Source organism: Nicrophorus vespilloides, unplaced genomic scaffold (genome assembly GCF_001412225.1).
Source record: "Nicrophorus vespilloides isolate i.1.1-1 unplaced genomic scaffold, Nicve_v1.0, whole genome shotgun sequence".
Taxonomy (NCBI): Eukaryota; Metazoa; Arthropoda; class Insecta; order Coleoptera; family Silphidae; genus Nicrophorus; species Nicrophorus vespilloides.
The window spans coordinates 113,613-124,847 of NW_017097859.1; positions in this window are offsets into that span (position 1 = coordinate 113,613).

Consider the following 11,235-nt stretch of genomic DNA (forward strand, 5'->3'; position numbering starts at 1 on the left):
TTTGAGTTTTATTTTATTTCTATAGATGGATATAGTAAGTGGTCTAATTCAGTAATTCTCAAAGCCTTTTCGAGGTCTCTCCAAGAACCTGAGTACTGAACTGCTGAGACCCCGGTTTGAAATTCGTTATATATTTGTGTTGGATCCGCTACCTTTATTGTATTTACCTGTCTTGCCGTATCTCTCCTATGTACATATTTTATAGAAGTCAGTTTAAGTTGGATTTAATAGTTATTTTTTAGTTTCGTTAGAAGAAGTCGTTTATTTTGATTATTTGTTTTGAAGAGGGAAATTTTTGTTGTAATTGGAAGAAGCTGGTTGCGTTAACTATTTGGACGGAAGAGGAAATCCGAAGAATCCAAAGAACACAGACAGGGGCTGGCTTATTGGCGCGTAATGCGGAAACCAAATGAAGATGGGGAAGGAAGAAGAAGAAGAAGTAATTCTCAAAGTGAGGGTCGTAACCGTGAGTGTTTTTCTACACATACCCATTCTTCGGAAGGTCGCAGAAACTTGTTTGAGAATCACTGCAATACAGCACGAATATGCCAAAAGTTTTGTTGGAAAGGTGAGGTATTCAGCTTTAAATGGTGTGGTCGATGATGTAATTATCTTAAAGGGTTGTCGAGAAACTGAAAAAAATCAGAAAAAAAACCATGTAAAAATGTTCAATTTACTAAAAACTCATGTAAATATTTTCAATTAAATAAAAAGACATGTAAATATATAAAAAAAAACCATTTAAAGAAAAATCGGAAAAAGCGTGTATTCCCTGTTAAGTAACAAACATTTCGTAACTTTTGTTTCATAAAAAGTTGCGTAAGGGTGGCACCCATCTTACGCAATCATGAAAACTTGTCGGATCTCAACCTATTCACTTTTTGTCCAATTTCTATAGCTTCTAGCAGGCGTCTCCACTAAAACAGTGATTCTCAAAGTGTGGATCGCGTAAAATATTTGGGTGGTGGCATAAAATTAATTAATTAATTCTTCGGGGGGTCGCAGATAGTTTTTATGTACAAAAGGGGGTTGCAAACCAAAAAGTTTGAGAATCACTGGTCTAATTGGTCTATACAAGGAATTCCCTTTGTTGTACTTCGACCTTCTTGATTTTTTAACATGGACAGTATTGGAAATCCCTGATCTATAGTTTGAAATGTTAATTTTTTGAACTCTTGAACAAAATTTCTTAGTGTTACAAAAAATATTTAGATATTTACTGATAAAAACAAGAAATTATTTTAATAAGTTAATCAACCCTTCGCGAAAAATGTAAAAAAAAAATATATTTTGTTGTTATAAAATTATTGAATCAATTGACTGCATACATCATTTTATTTTTGTTTTAAAATTTAACCGGTTCGCAAAATACTTTTGCCTCTATATTAATCAAATTGGTTATAATTACAATAATTGTAGAAGGATAACTACTAAGAAATCGACCTATAAGATCATACACTTAATGTATTTGTATAATGTCTGTAGACTACAAAAAAAAAATGTGTTGAGATACACACAACACACATTGTCAAGTGTTTGCATAATAATTAAAAGTTTTCAAAACTGTTATGTGTTAATATTGTTTTTGCATTTATGTACGAGATATTTGATTTTTACAGTATGATCTTGATAAAAATTCTATGCGTTGTTTTTTTTTCCTTCACAAACACATCGAATAATGTCCTGGTATATTGGATATTGGCCGTGGCACGAAATCAGAGAAGACTTTGATTTATGAATATATAAGGGTGTATCATCAGCAGTGATGCATTAGCTTTGAACAAAATAATGGTAAATAAATTAGTGGCGATAAATAGAGGCCAGTGCAAAGTATCCCTGACCCCGTTCGGCCCCGACTTCTATATAATATGCACAAAGAATATCCGCGACCTGTTCCATCCTAACAATAAAAACCGACGACGATGATATGTTAGATCTTGGAGATAATTCCATAAATCATTTACACAATCAATAGATCGATAGATAAAAATGGTGATAGCTGAGTATAGTTTGCATGGATTCACATATATATATCTCAATTATCTTCGCACTTAATTTATATGGTTTTCGGTTTCACCTTCCTTCATTTTATATTTATATTATTCTTAACTTATTGTCATTCTCATAGGAATATCAATAAAATTAATAATTATAAGTAATTAAGATCTTATAAAAATAGTGTTTTCTAATCTTTAATACATTTAATTTAAATAAGATTATTCCAAAATCAATCCTTTCTAAACTTAATTCTAATTAGAAAGAGTTTTCGTTGGAAACTTTCGCGAACAATAATTCTATGTAAACTTTTCCAATGTCGAGTGTATATATAGGTGTTATGTATTAAGAATGTCGGGGCCAATACTCCTCCTTGGGGAAATCCCTACACCTCTTTCTGGTCGAGTAAATTAACTATTCTGATTTATAGTCTCCCATTCATCACTTGCAATTCATCATACCTCTTATATTAAACTGTAATTACATCAACATGTTGATTAAATATTTGATTTAAAAATCATCATTACATCAAAGTAGGTATCTTCATTGGTTTAGTAGTAGTCGCGAATTTGAAAATAGTGGCACATTCAAGTAGTATTAGTTGATTAAGGTTACTTGGATATTTATTGGATTATGAATAAATCTTAGATACGTATAATGAAATATACTTAAACAGCAGTGTATACAGTAAATAAACGATGGTCATAAATAACGAATCCTTCCACCGGATGACAGGATTTATGCTCGTTGCAAAACCACCCAAAAAAAATGGAAAGTATTTTTTTTTGAAATCCTGTCGAGGAACGTACAAAATTAATGATTCTCCGTTGCAAACATAATAATAATGTCTATATAAATATAGACATTGATTCATGGGAAATTAATTAAATTAAACTGCGCTAATATACAAACAAACTATTAAAATCGCCGCATGTGTCCAAGGAACGATCCAAGGGCGCACAAAACACCAATATTTATGTACAATTAGTTATATACGCAAGGCTATGTCAACTATCAAATTTATCGGACCAAATGTCAACAGAAATGTTTTTCGCTTTCACAATTATTGCATTTTCTCTTGTTCTTTTATCCAAATGTAAGTTAACTGATTTATGCATAATAAGTAATTGCATTAAGCAGACGTCAAGAATTAAACAATTTGGAATTAATCAAGTCTTGAAATGTTAATTTATCGTAATGAGGCGAGTGAAAATAGTATGAATTAATTGCATGCAAAAACTGGTAGCTACGTATGAAACTGGATATCTTCATTAATCTGTGTTTATTTGTATTTGTCAGTATTTGCATTCTACGATTTAATAATTGTTACAATTATCAGACAAATTTTCTGTTTATGATAAAAGATATTCTGAATTGTTTTACTTTTAGATTTCAAATTACTTAGTGCTACGGATAAATTAAAAAAAAAAACACAAGTACTACCTATGGGTCAAAATGACCCGATTATTAAATGTTAAAAAAAAACAAATTAATATTTTTTACAACAAAAACAGATTAATTCTAATTATTTAATGAATTTAACATCATTTAAAACTGATTTTATAATTAAAAGCAGGACTCAAAATTGTCACAAAACGTTGTTGTTTTCTTGTCGTCCTTTGGATCTGAGATGACGATAAACTTGTTGTTGTTTTCAGATAATAACATTTTCCAAATACGTCTTAAGAATAATTTACATAATCTTAAAACATGTTTTTTTTTAATACGAAATATTTGAAGTTTGATTATTTTTTGAATGAAGCACAGTATAGTAAATGAGAATTGGCCATTATTCATCTTCATGTCTGATGAATGAAATCAGGACCTCAAAAGCAAATCTTGAAAATGACAGAGAGTACGACAGATCCATCAATTCACACGTCGTAAATAACTGTACTTATGTACAAATATGTGTTTATTTGAAAAGCCATAAAGGTCAATGATAGTTGTTTTTTTTATACTACAAATTAGGATGAAGAAAAAAATAGTTGTTGAGGAGCAAAAATCATTTCAAATTCATAGTTAGTATGGTAATTTCTGATATTCCCAATTAATTAGTCAGTTAATAAACAGGAATGTATAGATTTACTGAATGAAGAATCTTATCTAAATTATAATAAATTTTCTTAATACATTTGTTTTTTCTTTTGAAGTGACATTTCATTTCGATTACATTTTTTTTGTGTCAAAATTTATCATAATGTACAATTCTTTCGTGCAGCAACAAAGAAATTGTTTCAATCGTAATGTGCCGTTGCACAACACCACTCTTCGACAACCATCATACGAAGGGCATCCGGAAGAGTTTGGTACCAGTTACAGACAGCGTCTGGCTACAGAATGGAACACTTCGATAAGTTGCAGATTGGATCCACCGCAAATGATCCAGCCTTCCGAGATTTATTACAAGCATATTGGACAGTTGCCGAATTATGGTGGATACATTCCAGGTGGAATATTCAGGAGTGGAAAAACTTTCGGCACCGACACCAAAGACGCCAAAAGATACATTAGAGGAACATTGGACTAAATTTATAAATAGAAAAGTAATGCAAACATATAAATATGTAATATAAATTGCTGTAACTCTATTTAGAATCGGTTTGCATCAATGAAAATAAAAACAAAAGTTAATTGACAGTAGTCAATAACAAACTTTTTTTTTCACAATCATTTATTTTTCACAATGTGCCAAATTCTGGCAACTGGTAAACAGTTTTGGAACTGCAACAGAATATAACACTAAGCGGAATAGTTTCCCATTAAAAACCTTCCAAATATCTAATATAAATAAATATTAATTTTAACAATAAAAACAAATAACTAAAAACATTCTTCTAATTTTAAAATATATAAGGGAGATCAAGGATGTTATACCTTTTTAGTCTATGGGGGGTTTCACTATTGTCTAATAAATTCATAGCTAGTGTATTAGGGTGCTTTTCTAACCGGTTTTGATATTGCTCACTAAACATTGAGATTTCACTTTTCATGGTATTAATTTGGAGGTCATTGTGGATCACGTCGTTAGGCACATACCAGGGAGCTTGCACCAGGGTACGCAGACACTTTGATTGATAAAGTTGAATTATGTCAATGTTTGAGTTGCTCGCCATTCCCCAAAGTTGTATACCATAGGTCCATACCGGTTTTAATACTGCCTTATATATTAAAATTTTGTTTTCTAGTGATAGCTGCGATCTTCTCCCAATTAACCAGTATAATTTAGCGAATTTGATTCCTAGTTGCTTACGTTTACTTGTTATGTGTTTTTTCCATGTAAGACTGCGATCCAAAATAATACTCAGGTATTTGTCATCATCAGCTTCTGGGATAATATTATTGTTTAAAGTAACTGGAGTACAGCTTCCTTTTTTAGTGTAAATATTACGTGATTCATTCGTTTTAATTCGTCATTTCTTCAACCATTTTTCAATTCCATTCAAGCAATTTTGAAGTTCGTTTGTTACAAGTATAGGGTCTATATTTGCTGTGTCATCAACATAAGTCACAACTGTTGTTTCTGCAGTTTTAGGTAAATCTGATGTATAAATTGTGTAAAAAAGAGGTCCCAGTATACTTCCCTGTGGAAAGCCTGATCTGATCGGAAATAACTGCGTTACCTCATTTTCAATTCAAATTTGCAACATTTAATTATGTTGAATGGTAATAATTTTTTGACCTTATATGTGAAATATCCAAAAATGCTTCTGTGTAATAATTTTTTTTCTTTCAGTGATTGCCTGATCTTGTTGGCTGCTCTATGAATTTGTTCAATAGTGACATGTTTTCTACGGAATCCAAATTGGTGATCAGGTATTATATTTTCCTGAGTCAATATAGGTCTTATCCTTTGGAGCAACAGATTTTCGACAAGCTAGGTCTATATGAAGTTACTTCCTCGGAAACTTTACCAGGCTTTGGGATAACTACAATTTGTGCCACCTTCCAGTGAGAAGAAAAACATCTACATCTCAAACAATAACGAACTAATAGCATATAAATTAATAATGGAAATAAAGAGGAAAAAACAATTATATTCAAAAAGTTAATTGCATCAGTTCAATTTAGTTTTATTTTTGTTACTCTGTTAAGTTTATATTTTGGTAATTTTTTGCAATAAATATTATGTAGTTAAATGATTAATTTCAAGAAATAATCAATATTTTGTTTAATAATTGATTTTCTTAATTGAATTCTGCAAACCTTCTAAAATCGTCTGATCTATAATGAAAATGTCAAATTCATAGTAATAATCATTAGGTGATTTAACCGAAATTCTTAATTAAGTTATTTTTTAATTTTATACATATCCAAACTGATATTATATGGCTGATAAACTTTTATTTCATCTGATCCACGTGTGCTGTAAATCATTACATGTGATAAATCCCGAAAACGGATTCCACGAAATATTTCTCTTAATGGATTTATAAATTATTTTTTTTATTCGTACTGTTGTTTCTTCTCGTTTTTTTTTTGTTGTTGAAATATTTAAATCTTGTTCGTTCTCGCAGTGACCAATAAAACTCGTTACTAAATTTATACGACATGTATTAATAACACATTTATAAGTATATAATAATACTGTGAAAAAGTTGTCCACCTTTGTCTGTCGTTCTGCTGCTTCGCCGAAACGATAGCCTCTTCGTTAGACTGCCCGTCTCTGTTGAAGAGAGGAGGAAAACAATCTTAACTCTTTAACATTACCAATTAAATTTATTGCTGTGAACTTTCGATCAACAAACTTCTTTTACCATTTCATAATTAATTATTTTCGTTTTTACTAGATCTGTACAAATATGAAATCATAATAGCTTAATTGAATTACGATAATTATAAAAAAAACAAATCAACAGAATACTTTCATTACGTTTCTTGAAATTCGTTCATCCTAGACGCAAAAATATTAATTGTTGTTATTTTTTTTTTGGTAAATAAAAAATGTATGTTTGAGGTCTCGGTAATTGATTTAGTCTTGAGTTTTTGTCTGGTGATTCGAGATCGAGAATGCGTTAATAACTAAGAACATGCGTGGAGCCTTGAGCATTTAAAACAAACAATTGAAATGAGCTTATAATTATGACATACCTGCCGATGTACAATGGAACACAAATGTCTTGCACCAATCGATACCAACGAATATCAAAGAAACAAAAAAAATAACCCCCTGGCGCATTCGAAACGACCTCATGCCAAAAACATTACGAATCCCCAATCACTTATTCCGTTTGCATTTGTTTTTCTCCGTTATTGTCTTGTTTTTGGTATGACCAAGAGCCGAGGTCGAAAAGAACGTATTAATTACACGGAGATATAAAAAGAAACTGGAGAAGATGATGCTAAAAATATGTTCTGCAGTTAACATACGTTATTGACTATTTTTTTCACAACACACTTATTATTTCACAATATATTATCGCTCATGATATTTATTTTATTTCATATTTGTTTGTTTTAGAGTTTTGTAACTAGCACTTCTTATCCATAACAGTTTGATTTTTTTTTTAGAAAAAAAAAAATCGTTTGGATCAAAAGATTTGTCTCAGTTTTGTACCCTCTTGAAAATGAAAAAAAAAAAAACAAAGTGAATTTTAGACTTTGACACTTCTCTATTAATAAAAAGCCAAAACTGTCACAAAAGCAATAACTAAAACATATTATGTTTGCAGAGAAGTTTCAATGTCATAGGTCTCCAAGGTAACCTTAATTTATTTAGAAAATGTTTGTATTGTTATTCTAGATAATGATTTGTTAGTAAGCAAGTAGGTAGGCAAACATAAAATGACAGTTGAACGTCAATGAAGACCTAACACTTGTTTCAGAAATATTTTATATGTGTGCATGTTAATAATAATAATGACAATTTTGTAAAATCGACACGAACTTTCTGGACAACATTATTTTAGTTGAATTTAAGTTTAACTGTCATATGTCTCCAAAGTAACCATTATTTATATCATTGAGCTTATAGTACTAGACATTAACTCCTTAAGTGGTTATGTCGTATATATTCGTCATGGTCTATTGTAATACGTAGCGCTTATGACGAATATATTCGCATTATGAATAATAAAATACGTTAGCAACAAAAATAAGTGACCACTAGCGGAGCCACTTCATACAATGCTTCAAACCGCTTAAGGGGTTAAAGGCGATTGTTTCAATTATCAATAGGTTATAAACTACACTTTTATAAACTAAAAAAAAATTGTATTGTTATTATAGACAATGATTTCTTACATAATCATTTTTCTATATTTTCTTGTATAAAGGTGTACACATAATACTCGGAATTGATCAAAGTAGGCAAACATAAAATGACAGTTAAACGTGAAGACCTAACACTTTTTCTCCCAAATATTTTATATGTGTGGAAGTTAATAATAATAATGACAATTTTGTAAAATCGACAGAAACTTTCCGGAAAACACTATTCTAATTGAATTTAAGTTTAACTGTCATCGGTCTCCAAGGTAACCATTATTTATTTAAATCTTATGTCACATTATTCATACTATTGAGAATATATTGTTATGTCGTATATATTCGTCATGGTCTATTGTATTGCATAGCGCTTATGACAAATATATTCGCATTATGAATAATAAAATACGCTAGCAACAAATATAAGTGGAGCTACTTCATACAATGTATCAAACCGCGTAAGTGGTTAAAGGTGATTCCTTTGAATTATAGATATAGCAAGTAGGTTATAAACTACACTTTTGTAAACTGAAAGTTTCTTTTAATATTGCATACTATAACATCATCAATCTAAATATGGTGTTTACAATATACATATTCACGTGCAAAGGTGAAGAAATATCGATAATGGAGAAAGTTCAGGAAATTCGATTCTTCATAAATAACACAAAAGAAGCATTATACAACGCATCGTAAAAGTACATATTTGTATTATTGTACATGAAGTAGTATCAACATATTATAATAAATATACAATTAACATGAAACGTATTTTAAATCAAGTTACAAAATAACATTGAGGTTGTTTCATAATCAGCGCAACACTTTGAAACAATGTAAATCCAATAAGTAAAGTTAATAATAAAGAGAAATTATATCTTAGTAAGTAAAATAAACAATTGTGAGTGAATTAGAAAGAAATAATAATTTTATGAAAAAAAATACAGAAAAATTTATTGGGACAAAATTTATTAAATTAATATTATCATTTTTTTTATGAACAAATGAACTAAATAAATATTTTTCTACACTTTTATTAATACATTTCTTTATTATAATCCCGTAATTTTAACAACATTTAGATATTCGATAAAACAAACAAATACTTTCAATTTCATTCAACCAAAAAAAAAAGTGAGTCAATTCTTAATCCGTAGTATACAATATGCATTGTGAATAAACCTTGAATTAAAAAAGAATGCGTGGGTTCGAATTACTATTACTACAAATCCGCTCCTTTTTTTGTATTTTTGTATATACACACGAAATTTCTTCTTGTAGAAATTTCTAATGTTTATAATGCGGTATCAAGTTACACGCGATCAACATTTTTATGCGGGATCCGCTTCTCAAGCGGATGGCATTTTCAAAAACGCGATTTTCGTGATTTAGAGCGACGGACGTCAGCTTCTCCTTTTTGCGCTTGCTGCACGAATGCAACAGAACACTGCAGACGAGAATGATTCAGAAAAAAAATAAGGCAACGCTGGTTATTTATTATCCTGAATATAATTAAAAAATAAAAGTTGTATTAGCAGAATGCCAATATAATAATTAAATTAAATCGATCGAGTTTTTCACAATCCGTCTCCAATTTTTTTTTTCTGTTTTCTTCTCAAAATCTTGTTCTAAAATATATATCCTATGCTGATTTAAGTGTTATACTAATTTAATAGTGGGTTTCAGTCGTAAATTATGTGTGTGTTGTTTTTTGTTGTTGTTTTGTATAATGAAATATCATGTTAACATATGTGTAAATATAAAAACTATTTCATATAGTTCATCTAATTCAATAATCTACGGAAACGCCATTATTATGCAATAACAAAATATTATATAAAAATAAAGACTTTTTAAATATTATTTATTGAAATTTTAATTAAATCAATATTTTATTTGCAGGATATTTGTTTTAATAACTTTTAATTAACGCATCTATATTTGTTTTACGGAAAAAATTATGAAAATTTTGTTAAAACCAATTCGCCATTTTTGGATTTAAGTATTCGTCATAAGTTTTGAAGTTTTCTGAATTTTGTAGTTATATTTCAATTAAATCTATTGTATATAGCAATACCTCGCAGAGTGCGGTTTATATCAGTCCGAATTCACTTGAAAATTTCAAAACAATCTAAATTTTTATTGAGCATAATCGAAAGAAATTAAAAACTTTATTTTGTCTATGCACTTACTTCTTCGATTATTTCGATTTCAAACAGTCTGGGATATTGACGAATGTAAGATCTTCAATGTAAATTAAATTTTGTACTGTTTTTCTGGATAATAGTTTGTTACAATATTAAATTTCTAAATTTTTTAAATTAAATTAATCAAAGTAGACAAACATATTTATAATAAATATTTTAGACGTATTTTCCATCAAAAGCGCATACATTTCACGTAGAATGTTAGGCAAAAAAAGGGTAATAAAATGAGGATTCTACTCAAAACAAAGCAATTACTCGGATTCGGTTTAGTTGATTAGAAAACGATATTAATAAACGTTCTAGCAACTTTTTATGAAGTCTGAGTAGAATCGGCTCCAAAAATATATCAATAATAAGTATATTTTATTTGTTTATCAAATTATCGAGCATTATTATTATTAATTTCTTTTTGGTCCGGCACCCACATTTTTGAACATCATCATCATATTTCGTTCTCTTAACTTCTAGAATCTTCTCGAAGTGGGAAAAAAACCACACACATACATGTGTATACGCGATGAACGATGACCATGACCTTAAGATGACCAATGGAAATGTCACCAGCAGTGTAAACGTACCGGCAATGTAATGTTTAATTCCAATCACACGATCACTGCTTGTCTCCTCTTTTCTATGGAACCATACATAATAATGATAATACCCTTTGGCCATCTGGTTACAACTTCATTTCAAATTAATCGATTGTTTCTTTAATACATTGAACCATTCTTTATTTAACCTTTTTGTCATGATTACAATCTCTAAAAGCGATAATTGCAGTTGTCATCTTGAAATAAGTATTCGGATAACCTTAAATTTATATTCA